This window comes from Hemitrygon akajei, chromosome 10, assembly GCF_048418815.1.
Source record: "Hemitrygon akajei chromosome 10, sHemAka1.3, whole genome shotgun sequence".
NCBI classification, from domain to species: Eukaryota; Metazoa; Chordata; class Chondrichthyes; order Myliobatiformes; family Dasyatidae; genus Hemitrygon; species Hemitrygon akajei.
Window position 1 is genome coordinate 17,222,477 of NC_133133.1, and position 14,508 is coordinate 17,236,984.

Consider the following 14,508-nt stretch of genomic DNA (forward strand, 5'->3'; position numbering starts at 1 on the left):
TTGCTCTACTTCAGAAGACACAACAATCTCTGTACACTCCTGCTGCATGGCACTCAGTGTATTAATTGTTCTATTTATTATTACCATGTTAATTCTGTAGCTTCATGCAAACAAGGAATTTAATTCAATGCTATTCTATATGACAATAAACTGACTAATAAATGTAGATAAGACATATAACAGAATTAACAATCAGACCATGGGGAAATGATGAGTTCAGATTGGAATATATTACTGACTTTAAAATTTATGATTTAATTTATTTTTCTTACACAACTGCTGTTGTACAAAAGGGGCCATTCAGTCCATCGAGATTTCTACTTTCTGAAGAGCAGTTCAATTAATCCCGTCTCCAGCAGAGCTGCATAATGCTTTCCTGTGAGTAGTGATATAATTGCTTTTGAAAGCCATGACTGAAATGATTTCTACTGGTGTCAAGAGCAGTTCCGGTGTCCTGCAGAACACTGAACACTTGCACAGTACTGGACACTCGAGCATAATACTGTGCTGACCTTTTAACCCACTCCAAAGCCAATCCAACACTTTCCTCCCACATAGCTCTCAATTTTTCTGTCATCCATGTCTCTTAAATATTCCTAATGTTTCTATCTCTACCACCACCACTGACAGTATGTTCCATACACTCACCACTCTGTAAAAACAAACTCTCCTCTGACATCCGCCCTATACTCTCCATCAAACACGTTAAAAAAGTGTGAGCTCCCATATTTGCCATTACCACCCTGGGAAAAAGGCTTTGGCTGTCTACTCTACAGTATGCCTCTTATGAATTTATACACCTCTATCAAGTCTCTTCTCATCCATCTTTGCTCCAAAGGGAAAAGCCCTTGCTCACTCAACGTTTCCTCCTCAGACATGGTTTTCTAATCCTGATAAATCTTTCCTGCAGCCTCTCCGAAGCTTCCAAATACTTCCTATAGCGAGGCAACCAGACTGTTCCTCATTTACGCTCCCAAGATCTTAACTGATAACATTAAAAGATCTGCCATTTGACCTGGTTCATTATCTGACACTCGGACCAGCGTGACCTCGATTCTGGTTGGCATGTCCACATACTGTATTGTATCAGGAATCCTTAATGGACACACCTAACAAATGTCACCCCATCCAAACCTTTAGCACTAAGGAGGTAACAATCAATATTTGGGAAGTTTTTACTTTATTTTAATGGTTATTTTCTATTAATTTAAAGATATAGCATGCAGTAGGCCCTTTCAGCCCTTTGAGCTACACCACCCCAGCAACCACCAACAACCCCAACCTAACCCTAAGCTAATCATGGGACAATTCACAATGATCAATTAACCTACCTGGTACATCCTGGGACTGTGGGGGGAAACCGGAGCACCTGAGGAAAACCCAAGCATTTCAAAAAGAGGACATACAGAGACTCTTTACAGAGAACATTGAAATTAAAGCTTACAATATCTCGAGCTGTAATAGTGTCACACTAACCACTGTGCTACTATGGTGCCTGACAAAAACCTTGCTATCTTTGCTCCTTTCCAAACTCTGCCCACTGATCTGCTCCTCAGTGTCTCTGTTGCTGTTAGGGTGGGGGGTTGTCTATAGAATACTCCCAGTATAGTGATTGCTCCCTTCCTCTTTCTGACTTCACCCTCACTGACTCAGTAGATGAGCCTCCATGATGTCCAGCTCTGAGATTATCCCTGATTAGCAATGCCACTACCCCACCCCTTTTACCTTCCTCACTGTCCATTGCAAAAGATTTAGATCCTGAACCATCCAGCAGTCTTTCCTACCTTTGTGACAGACAAGTCTATGTAATGGCTACAGCATCATACTTCCAGGTACTGGTCCATGCTCTAAGTTCATCATCCTTCTTGTATTAACAAAGACATGTCAACCCATCACCAACTGCAGTTGATGCCCTTTCCACTGCCTATCCTTCCTCACAGCCTCCCCATGCACTGCACTTACCTTTCTATCAACTGCTCCATCCTCTGACATAATCCCTCTGGGTTCCATCCCCCTGCCAACCTGGTTTAAACCCTCCCAGACAGCTCCAGCAAACCTGCTCACAGGGACATTGGCCCTTCTTGAAACCAGGTGTAATACACCCCTTTTGTACAGAGCATGCCTTCCCCAGAAGAGATCCCAATAATCTTTAAATCTGAAACTCTGCCCCCTGCATCAGTTCATCTGCCAAATCATCCTATCCTTGCCCTCACTGGTGTGTGGCACGGGCATCAACCCCAAGATTACTACCCTTGAAGTCTTACGTTTCAGCTTCCTTCCTAGCTCGCTATTTTCATTCTTCAGGGCCTCACCCACTTTTGTACCTGCAGTCTGTTGTTGATAGCAATGTATAGCCTGAATTCTGGCTGCTCTCTGACCCCCATAATGTCGTGGACTCGATCTGTGACATCCCTGACCCTGGCACCTGGGAGACAATACATCACCTGGGAGTCAACACATCACCTGGAAGACAATACAACACCAGGGAGGCAATACATCACCTGGGAAACAACACATCACCTGGAAGACAATACATCCCCAGGGAGACAATACATCACCTGGGAGACAATACATCACCAGGGAGGCAATACATCACCTGGGAAACAATACATCACCTGGGAGTCAACACATCACCAGGGAGACAATACATCACCAGGGAGGCAATACATCACCTGGGAGACAATACATCAATATCCACAGAATGTTGTAATTGGGCAGCACAGGCTCGTTGGGCCAGAAGGGCCTATTACTCTGCTGTATCATTAACAAAATATGTATATATAAAATAAACTTCATTGCACTTCTTCAGAATAAATCCACTTAAAAGATAGAAGAGATTCATACACTCAGTGGCCACTTTATTAGGTACACCTGTATACCTGCTCATTAATGCAAGTATCGAATTAGCCAATCTTGTGACAGCTACTCAATGCATAAAAGCATGCAGACATGGTCAAGAGGTTCAGTTGTTGTTCAGACCCAACAGCAGAATGGGAATGAAATGTGATCTAAGTGACTTTGACTGTAGAATGATTGTTGGTGCCAGACAGGGTAGCTTGTGTATCTCAAAAAGTTCTGATCTCCTGGGATTTTCACACATACCAGTCTCTAGAGTTTACAGAAAATGGTGCGAGAAGCAAAACACATCCAGTGACAGTGAGTGGCAGTTCACTTTGTTTTTGAGAGAGGTCATAAAATGACCAAACGGGTTCAAGATGACAGAGGGCAACTGTAACATAATTCACTACACATGACGACAGTGGTGCTCAGAAGAGCATCTCTGAATGCATATTACATCAAAACTTGAAGTGGATGGGCTACAGCAGCAGAAGACCATGAACATATACTCAGTGGCCACATTATTAGATACAGGGGGTATTTTAAAAAGTGGCCACAGAGTGTAGAGGTGGCCTTTGGATAGTACAGCAACACACCTACTGGAATAAGCCTGACAAAATCCTTCAGAACAGACATATGCAGTTAAACAGAGAAGCTACGGATTCTGCCAATGAGTTCTCCATAGGCATGTTGTTACAATCTTCCCCACTATAATCAGCATCCATGATTGGTAATTGCCTGGAAAAGGGATCGCACTGTTTCTCAATTTTGACAGACACAGGAGCATCAGCGACTAAGGAAACGTAATTAAAAATTGGAAGCTTCGTGTGAATTATATTTTAGCTGATATTCTCAGGACATTCCTTCCATATGTAGCTCTCGCTGGGACACCATCTCTGTAAAGACTGGGAGATGAGTGTGCCATGCCTTTCTTGTGAGCTGCTCGTACAGAATTGGACCTTCATACAGCATGTAAGGGGCCTGTATCCTAACGTACCCATACCTTCTGGTCAACATGGAGCCGAGCTACGATGTCGGTCGAGATCAAGGATCAGAGAGTCATTTTATTGATTCGTAGGGAAGGTTTTGAGGGGAGTGCCAGTGAATCGGGGGGCAGGTTAGGGTTTAGGGACAGGGGTGAGAGGGAGTTACAGGAGTTGGGACAGTAAATGAAGAGTCAGGGGCCAGAGTCACTGGTAGGAATCCAGGTTGGACTGCTTCACAGTCAAATGCCAACAATCCCCATGGATGGATGTCATGTTGACAGGCGCTGAGGATGAAGATCAGATATCTCTTTGGTCAATGAATGAAGTTGGCAGGCCCTGAGGATGAGGGCTGGTGAACTCTGACCCCAGGGCTTTGAGTCTTCCTAGATAGGCAAGTGCCCCCATTACTCCAGGTATGCTCTCACTTACCTCATTACAGGGGCAGCATGGTAGTATAGTGGTCAGTGCGTCAACTTACAGTGCCAGCTCTCACTGATCAGGTCCAATTCCCACCACTGTATGTAAGGAGCTTGCATGTTCTCCTCATGACTGCGTGGGTTTCCTCCTACATCCCACATTCCAAAAAAGTGAACTGCTTCGGATTGGTGGTTGTGGGCATGCTATGTTGGTGGCAGAAACGTGGTGACATTTGTGAGCTGCCCAGCACAATCCTCACGAATAATGGATTTCACCATATCTTTCAATGTTTCACTGTACAGTATGGTGCAAAAGTCTTAGAAATATCTACAGTATATAGCCAGGGTGCCTCAGGGCTTTGCACAATGCTGTGGTAATTTTATGCATTGCACTGTACTGCTGCCGCAAAAAAAAATCAAATTTCATGACATACATCAGTGATGATAAACCTGATTCTGATATGGGTGTCGATTGTGGACTGAGAGTGGAAGGGAGAAGAAGAGAGAATCATGATGGGAAAAGGGGAAGGGAGAAGGGAGAGCATGGGAAGCACCAGAGAGACATCCTGTAATGATCAATAAACCAATTGTCTGGAATCAAATAACCTGGCCTGATGTCTCAGAGCTGAATGAGTCTGCACCCGCATCACGCCCCACCCTGGCACACCTGCCACCTGTCCTGCACCCCTCCCACAGCACCCCACCCTCGCCACTCCTATCTAGATTTACAAACTCACTCTCCACTCCACGTTGACAATACAGCATTGTGTAAAAGTCTTAGACACTCTAGTTATGTGTACGCGCCTAAGACTTTTGCACAGTACTGTATATGTGACAAATTGTGCAAATCTTCACCTAGATTATCTCAATAGAATTTATGGAAAGCTAAGGCTGCTCAATTTAACAACAAAGGAGTTGAGTATATGGGTGATTGGGTACAGGCGCAAAGCTTGGGTTCCTAACCAATTGCTTATTAATGATAGATAAACCAGAAAAGTCTATTTACTACCACCTCTACAAAATATAGAGCATGCAGACACGGTCAAGTGGTTCAGCTGTTGTTCAGACCAAACATCAGAATAGGAATGAAATGTGATCTAAGTGATTGACTGTGGAATGATTGTTGGTGCCAGACAGGGTGGTTTGAGTATCTCAGAAACTGCTGATCTCCCGGGATTTTCACACACACCAGTGTCTAGACTTCCTTCCTGACACTTATTTCTGCAAGTGGAAGAAGTGCTACAGCTGGCCATTCACTCCCACCCTCACCACCACTCAGGGCCCCTAACAAGGCAACACTTCACCTGTGAGGTCATCTACTGTATCCAGTACTCCCCCTATGGCCTCCTCTACTTCAGTGAGACGCAAAGTAGATTGGGGACTGCTTTATCAAACACCTTCGCTCAGTCTGCAACAAGCAAAAGTTTCTAGTGGCCAACCATAATTACTGTATTCCATTGCCCGTTCTGGTGGCCTCCAACTTGAATATCAATTTCTCCTCCCTCACCCTTCTCTCTTTTCATTCACCATTCTGGCTCCCCTTTTACTCATTCTCATCTTCTCACTTGCCTATCACCTCCCTCTGGTGCCCCTCCTCTTTCCCTTTCTCCCGTGGTCCACTCTTCAGTCTTATTAGACTCTTTCTTCTTCAGCCCTTTACCTTTTCCAGCTCTCCTTCCCATCCCCCCACACCCCACCCACGACCTTCACCCTCATCTGGTTTCACCTATTACCTTCTAGCTTGTGCTCCTTCTCCTCACCCCCACTTTCTTATTCTGGCTTCTTACCCTGTTCCTTTCCAGTCCTGATGAAAGGTCTCAACCTGAAACGTAGACCCTTTATTCCCCTCCATAGATGCTGCCTGACTTGCCGATTTCCTCCAGCATTTTGTGTGTGTTACTCATAAGACAATTTAGTGTTTGCTAATAAATTAACAAACAATTTATTGTGCTGCATCCAGGATGCTGCCTGGATTAGAAAGCATGTCGTAGAAACATAGAAAACCTACAGCGCAATACAGGCCCTTCGGCCCACAAAGTTGTGTCGAACATGTCCCTACCTTAGAAATTACTAGGCTTACCCATAGCCCTCTATTTTTCTAGGTTCCATGTAGCTATCCAAAAGTCTCTTAAAAGAACCTATCGTATCCACCTCCACCACTGTTGCCAGCAGCCCATGTCTCATGAGGAAAAGTTGAGTGAGTTAGGGCTTTTTTCTTTGGAGCGAAGGAGGATAAGAGATGGCTTAATACAGGTGTACACAATAGTAGGAAACATTGATTGAGTGGACAGACAGAGACATTTTCCCAGGGCTGAAATGGTTAATACAAGGGCGGCATAATTTTAAGGTAATTGGAGGAAGGCATAGGAGGAGACGTCAGAGGTAAGTCCTTTACACAGAGAGTGGTAGGTTCGTGGATTGCACTAGTAGAGGGAGAAATATTGGGAGCATTTAAGAAACTTCTAGTTGGGTACATGGGTGACAGAATAATGGAGGGTATGTAGTGGGAAGAGTTAGATTGATCCTAGAGTAAGTTAAGATGTCGGCACAACATTGTAGGCTGAAGGCCCTGTGCTGTGCAGTAATGTTCTATTAAATATAAGTAAGTTGTAATCTACATACATTGTTGCACTATTTTCAGGAATCTTTCACCCTGTTTCATTTAGATCCATCTTGAACACTGTCAACATCAATCCCAGCTCCTGCCCTTCACAAGTGCTTACTCACACGGTCTACTTGGGAAGGACAGAGCAATCACCTTGTCAGGCAGCGGTGATAAAAATTGTTACCACGTTCAAAAGAACTGACTAATCCTTGATGACTTCCAAATCACACCAGCCACAAGGCAGATCCCAATGAAAAAGAGGTAAGTTATTAGTGGGTACATTTCAATTTCTTTTCTGCTGACAATCCTGAAGGAGCTCAACCGAAGCTCCAGAGCAACGGATTACGTTAAGGGGGAAATAAATGAATCTGTCAGAAGAGACCCATGACTCTGATGTCATGTTGTGTTGACCAAAACCAGACCAAGGCAGTTTCCCCTTCAACCCCCCTGAACCAGCGTAGATAACTTCACTCACCTCAACACCGAGTTGATTCCACAACCTATGCACTCACTTTCAAGGACTCTATGACTTATGTGCTCTATGTGCATATCTATCTATACACCTATCTATCAATTTATTTGTTTGTTTATTTATTTATTTATTTAGTATTTGCAGAGTTTCTCATCTTTGCACATTGGTTGTTTGCCAGTCTTTGTATATAGTTTTTCACTGATTCTATTATCGTTCTGCTGCAAATGCGCACAAGAAAATGAATCTCAGGGTAGTATCTGGTGATACATTTATATTTTGATAATAAATTTGCTTTGAACTGTCAATTTTGAAATTAAAGGTCTTGGGAACAAACTTTCTCCTTTGTGATCAAAGGGTGTGGGCTGACGGCATATGAATTTCTCGGGGTACATCCAGACTGTTTGGAATCTTAGATGATTTGAAAGAAAAGGAACAGTGAGGTGACTTTATTCAAAAAGAAAGCAAGATACTTGGCTGCCTCCCCTTAACCCTCTTTTTTTATATTAAATTGACTTCTTTAAGGTGCTTGTTAGTATCTGGCATTTGGACTCAAGGTTCAAGATTGTCGTTCTTCAGTACAAGTGTTAAGGAGAATGAAAGGATTGTTATGCTCAATCTGATGCAGCATAAAAAACACAATAAGGATAAAGAACACAATAAAAAAACAATAAATATCAATATAAAAGCAAAGATGTAAAACACAATGTACGAGTAACTGTTAGATGCATAGACTGTTTGTATGTCCATAAATTTATACTACTCAGAATGGCAGATGAGATCAGCCAAAAGGACTGATTCTGTGCTGAGGTACACAACAACTCGGTAACTCTGACTTCTTTGCTTTGGATTCCTCCCACATTCCAAAGATGTAGGGTTGGAGTTAGTGAGTTGTGGGCTTGCTGTGCTCACCATGTGCTGGGGGAGCTCAGCAGGTCTGGCAGCATCTATGGACGGGAACTAAACAGTTGATGTTTCGAGCCAAGACCCTTCATCAGGACTAATAAAAGGTCTCAGCCCGAAATGGTGACTGTTTATTCCCTTCCAATAGATGCTGCCTGACCTGCTGAGCTCCTCCAGCACATTGTGCGTGTGTGTTGCTTGCTCTACGTTCCCAGCATCTGCAGTACCCTTTTGTCCACGGGCATGCTATGTTGGCATCAGAAACGTGGCACCACATGTTGGCTGCCCCAGCACAACCTTCAGCTGTTTCACTGCATGTTTCAATGTTTTGATGTACATGTGATAGGTAAAGCTAATATCTAATTTTTTTTACCAGTACCATTACATTCAAATACATTAGAGAATACATAAGCTCTTGAATACACTGATAACTGATGGTTTACGAAGCAAATGCAAATTAAACAGTACTATTCTTTCCATCTGTTGTTTCTGCCGCCACTGACCCCTCCTCCCTCGTCGTTTTCCATTGTCCACATTGTTCATCGGCCGCTGCTGTGAACACAAGACAGGTTGCAGTTCTCGGGCAATGATACGTCAAGCAGAGACACTAGGTGGTGACAGAGAATCATAGCTTAGGTCAGATCCTCTGCTTCAGAGGGGGGTCTTCACCCGGGAGCCCCTTTCCAAGTGGTGATTGAGGCCGTTTGTTCATTTTGCCAAGTCTGGTCATTATGCGTTTCAATAAATCACACAACAGAGAGACGGGGAGAGGGAGAAAGAAACTGGGAAAAAGAGAAAGATGGAATGTGAAAATAAAGAGGGGGAAGGAAGGAAGGAGGGAACAAAGGAGGGAGAGGGGATGGATGGAAGGAAAAAAGAGGGGTAAGAAAGAATATACATAGAACAGTAGAAAGGGAAAAGTGAGAACAAGAATAAAAGAGAGAAAGGGAAGAGAAACAAAATGAAAGGGAAAAAGAAAGAAAGACAAAAAAGAGAGAAAGAAAGAAAGAGACAGGGAAAGAACTAGAGGAAGAAAGAGAAGGAGGATAGAAAGATTACAAGATATTAAAAGGAATAGATAGAGTGGACAGCCAGCACCTCTTCCCCAGGGCACCACTGCTCAATACAAGAGGACATGGCTTTAAGGGGAGGGAAGTTCAAGGGGGATATTAGAGGAAGGTTTTTTACTCAGAGAGTGGTTGGTACCTGGAATTCACTGCCTAAGTCTGTGGTTGAGGCAGATACACTAGTGAAATTTAAGCGACTACTAGACAGGTATATGAATGAATTTAAGGTGGAAATATATGGGAGGCAGGGTTTAAGGGTTTGCACAACATTGTGGGCCGAAGGGCCTGTACTGTGCTGTACTACTCTATGTTCTATATTCTATAAAGAGATACAGCAATAGAGGAGAGAGAGAAAGGAAGAAGGGAAAGAAAAGAGGAGAAAGGAAAAAGGGAAAGAGAGAAAGAGGTGAGAGAGAGGAGGAAAGAAAAAGAAAGAAAGAAAGAAACAAACAAACAAACTTTAATGAATACTGCCCCTTCAGTAATTACAGGGTATGGACAAATAACTTCATCATCTTAAACAGTGAACCAAGTGCTTAGAGAACACCACGGTTGCAACCATAAGTCTGCAAGCTGTAGCAGTCAGATAAATTTGCAGCCCAAGTGGTTCTCTGCAGCCGTTCACTTACACTAACAATGTTGAACAGTGGGAGGTACACGCTGCACTCTGCCTCTGAAATGTCATCCCATTGACTTCTGCGGAACGAGTTTCTGAAGCAGAGTGGAGACTGCTGAGGTCAGCTAACGAAGCTGAAATTCTGCACCAGCATATCAGAAAAACAGCAAAACAATCCTTTGAGTGCTAAAAAATTCCTATTAGGAACATAAAAAGAATTCTCTGCAAGTGCAGAATGGGAAATTATTACTGCAAATCATAACCACAAATGCTTTCATTTGCAGATGCCATGTTAACCCAGTTTCATAACAGACACTCAGTGGCCACTTAATTAGGTACACCTGCTCATTAATACAAATATCGAATCAGCCAATCATGTGGCAGCAACGCAATGACTAAAAGCATGCAAATGTGGTCTAGAGGTTCAGTTGTTGTTCAGACAAAACATCAGAAAGGGGGAAAAAATGTGATCTAAGTGACTTTGACCCTGCATTGATTGTTGGTGCCAGACAGAGTTGTCATGAGCCTTTCGGGCCTCTGCAGCATACCGCAGATCGTTGGACTTCTAGGTTACTCAACAACACTAATTGTTCTAATAACTGGAGTCGTTAAGCCCTTGTACTTTCTGTTTAATCTTGTCAAGCTAATTGTGACTGGCACAGGTTTTCCACTTCCTATGATTACTTAATGCGGACTCCCATCATGGAGTCCTTGTGTCAAGAATGATTTGTCTCACAGTGTTGCTCAGTCATGCCACCGATGTTCTCCCCATGTATAACCTTTAGTTTCTGTCTCTACATGGGAGTCTGCCGTTCCTTCATACCTGGGTGCAGCCATTGCCAACATTCACTGTGACAGGGTGGTTTGAGTTTCACAGGATTTGCTGATCTCCTGGGATTTTCACACTCCACAGTCTCTAGAGTTTGCAGAGAATGGTGCGAAAAACAAACAAATCATCCAGTGAGTGCCAGTTCTGTGGGCGAAAACATCTTGTTAATGAGTGAGAATAGCCAGACTGGTTCAAGCTGACAGAAGGCGACAGTAACTCAAATAATGCATTAGTAACATATTCCAGCAGAGGAATGCAGAAGAGCATCTCTGAACGCACAACAAACACCTACTCAACGACCATTTTATTCAGTGCAGTGGGTACCTAATGAAGTGGCCACTGAGTATAAATCAGTGATAATAAGCCTGTCTCTGATTCTAATTTCCAGGGCCAATATCATACACCTGAATATAAAATTTGTTCCTCATTCATGGCTCAAGGACAACTCCAAGCAAGATAGAATAGTACATAATGTTCTTCAAACACAGAGTACAGTGTATTTTAAGCCATCCAGCCATTATTTATGAATATTAAGGCTGGCATTTTTGAGAAAGTGCAATTGTGGAACCATTCCAGTTTTAATAGGACTTACACTGATCCATAAAATTAATCCAGAGAAACAAAAGAAAGGCAGCATAGGTAAGTAAGGATGGGAAAACAAAATTAGTTCACTTAACGCCACAAAACATTTAAAAGAATACTTAGATCCCTCCGCACTTAACATAATTAGTGTAAAGTTGGATGCTTTTATAAAGTACTCGAGTCAAGTACATCTCCAAAAGGGTTTTATCTCCTAATGAAGAATGCCTGTGTGTGACTTTGGTTAAGATGGAGAGGCCGTTGCATAGGCAGCCACCACACAGTCCTTGAGGTCTTGGTTGGATTGCTCTTTGTCTAGGATCTCCCCTTGAACTTACTATCAGAGGTGACCCTACCAGGACCCAAACACCAGATGGCTAAACTCTAAACAGCATCGCTCGCAGGATCTCAAGAACTCACAAGCCTCTCCATCACAACATGGTGAGAATCCTTGAGGAAGATAAAATAATATGATGGTAGAAGATTTACTCCACTGGAAAGTCTATTAGAATGAACTCCCATTCTAATGCATTCTGGAGCAATCTCTTTATAGTGCACTTGGGATTTAGGAGATCGGTTTGTTTACTTGTTATGCACTGTGTCATATGATGTTGGCGATCGTGGTCTTTCCATGATCATGATTGTTCTTAGAAAATTTTTCTACAGAAGTGGTTTGCCATTGCTTTCTTCTGGGCAGTGTCTTTACAAGATGGGTGGCCCCAGCCATTATCAATACTCTTCAGAGATTGTCTGCCTGGCGTCAGTGGTCGCATAACCAGGACTTGTGATATGCACCGGCTGCTTGTATGACCATCCAGCACCTGCTCGCATGGCTTCACATGACCCTGAATGGGGTGAGGAATGGAGGGGCTAAGCATGTGCTACACCTTGCCCAAGGGTGATCTGCAGGCTAGCAGAAGGAAGGACGTCTTACACCTCCTGGGATGGAGATGTATCTCTACCCTGCCAGCTTTGAAGATTACAGAGTGTAGACACTCAGGTGAACCGTGGCCCTTGTTAGATTAGATTAAAGTAATAAACATTAAAATTGTTTTGAAATAATTAAATTCAGAAATGTAACAAGGGGATGGTAATGTAGCGATGTGCTACACACAGCGCTGAAATAACGACACGCAGTCGGTAAGTCGTTTCGAGACTAGTTTATCCAAACTTCGCGGCGCTGGCATTTAATCCCTAGTGCCCGCCCTCTCCGGGCGGAAATGACGTCAGAGGTGCATTACCAAAGTCTCCCCCCGCGTGCGGGCTATTTGTGAGCTGGTTTGCCTGCGCAGAAACTAGCTCGCCACATAATCTCCCCCCCCCCCCAGAACTGGCGATACACCCCCCAATGTCCACAGTCTGGATCAGCCTCTGTTTGGGAGGTCGCCTCTGCGCCGCGGTGACTGAACCTCGACCGGCTGTGCCAAGTCCACATGGGCTGTTTTGAGTCGGTCCACCGTGAAAACCTCCTCTTTCCCCCCAATGTCCAGAACGTACGTGGACCCGTTGTTGTTGATCACCTTGAACGACCCCTCATACGGCCGCTGCAGCGGTGCCCGGTGTCTGCCCCTTCGTACAAACACAAACTTACAGTTCTGCAGGTCTTTGGGTATGTGGGTTGGGGTCCGTCCGTGCTGTGAAGTTGGTACGGGGGCCAGGTTGCCGAGCCTTACGCATAGCCTGTCCAGGACTGCTGCGGGTTCTTCCTCTTGCCCCCTTGGGGCTGGTATGAACTCTCCCGGGACGGCCAGGGGCGCGCTGTACACCAACTCGGCTGACGAGGCGTGCAGATCCTCTTTGGGCGCTGTACGAATTCCAAGCAGGACCCAGGGAAGCTCGTCCACCCAGTTAGGTCCTCTCAGGCTGGCCATGAGAGCCGACTTCAAGTGACGGTGGAAGCGTTCCACCAGTCCGTTCGACTGTGGGTGGTAGGCAGTAGTGTGGAGTAGCTGCGTTCCCAACAGGCTGGCCACAGCCGACCACAGGCTGGAGGTGAACTGGGCAACTCTGTCAGAGGTAATGTGGGCCGGTACCCCGAAGCATGCTACCCAAGTTGCAATCAGTGCTCGGGCGCAGGAATCGGCAGATGTGTCAGTGAGTGGGACCGCCTCTGGCCACCTCGTGAACTGGTCTACCATAGTTAGGAGGTACCGTGCTCCTCAGGACACTGGTAGGGGGCCCACGATATCCACATGAATGTGGTCGAACCTCCAGTGGGTGGGTTCGGACTGCTGCGGCGGGGCTTTAGTGTGCCGCTGCACCTTGGCTGTTTGGCACTGTGCGCACGTTCTGGCCCATTCACTGACCTGCTTGCGAAGTCTGTGCCACGCAAACTTGCCAGAGACCAGCCGGACAGTTGTCTTGATAGATGGGTGCGCCAAACCGTGTATGGAGGCGAAAACTCGCTGCCTCCAGGCTGCCAGGACGATGGGGCGAGGTTGGCCGGTAGCCACGTCGCACAGGAGGGTCCTCTCACCTGGGCCTACGAGAAAGTCCTGCAGCTGCAAACCCGAGACTGCGGTCCTGTAGCTGGGCATCTCGTCGTCTGCCTGCTGTGCCTCCGCCAGTACTGCATAGTCCACCACCAGGGACAGGGCCTGGACAGCTGATCGGGAGAGTGTGTCCGCCACGATGTTGTCCTTTCCCGAGACATGCTGGATGTCTGTCGTGTACTCGGAGATGTAGGACAGTTGTCGCTGCTGGCAAGCCGACCAGGGATCGGACACCTTCGTGAACGCGAAGGTCAACGGTTTGTGGTCCGTGAACGCGGTGAACGGCCTGCCTTCCAAGAAGTACCTGAAATGCCGGATTGCCAGATACAGTGCCAACAGCTCCCGGTCGAAAGCACTGTACTTAAGTTCGGGTGGTCGTAGGTGCTTGCTGAAGAATGCCAGGGGTTGCCAGCGCCCCTCGATGAGCTGCTGCAGCACCCCACTGACTGCTGTGTCGGATGCGTCCACCGTGAGGGTGGTCGGAACATCCATTCTGGGGTGCACCAGCATCGCGGCATCTGACAAGGCTTCCTTGGCTTTAACAAAAGCGGCCACGGCCTCCTCATCCCAAGTAATGTCCTTGCCTTTACCCGACATCAGGGTGTACAAAGGGCGCATGATACGGGCTGCTGAGGGGAGGAAACGGTGGTAGAAGTTCACCATACCAACGAACTCCTGCAGACCTTTGACCGTGTTGGGCCGGGCAAA

The 14,508-nt window shown here is 45.5% G+C and overlaps 1 protein-coding gene across 1 annotated transcript in view; it reads right to left on the reverse strand.

The window, feature by feature from the left end:
* Positions 1-14,508, reverse strand: part of LOC140735030 (melatonin receptor type 1B-like) — a 135,462-nt gene that overhangs the window by 72,291 nt on the left and 48,663 nt on the right. The window lies entirely within an intron of this gene.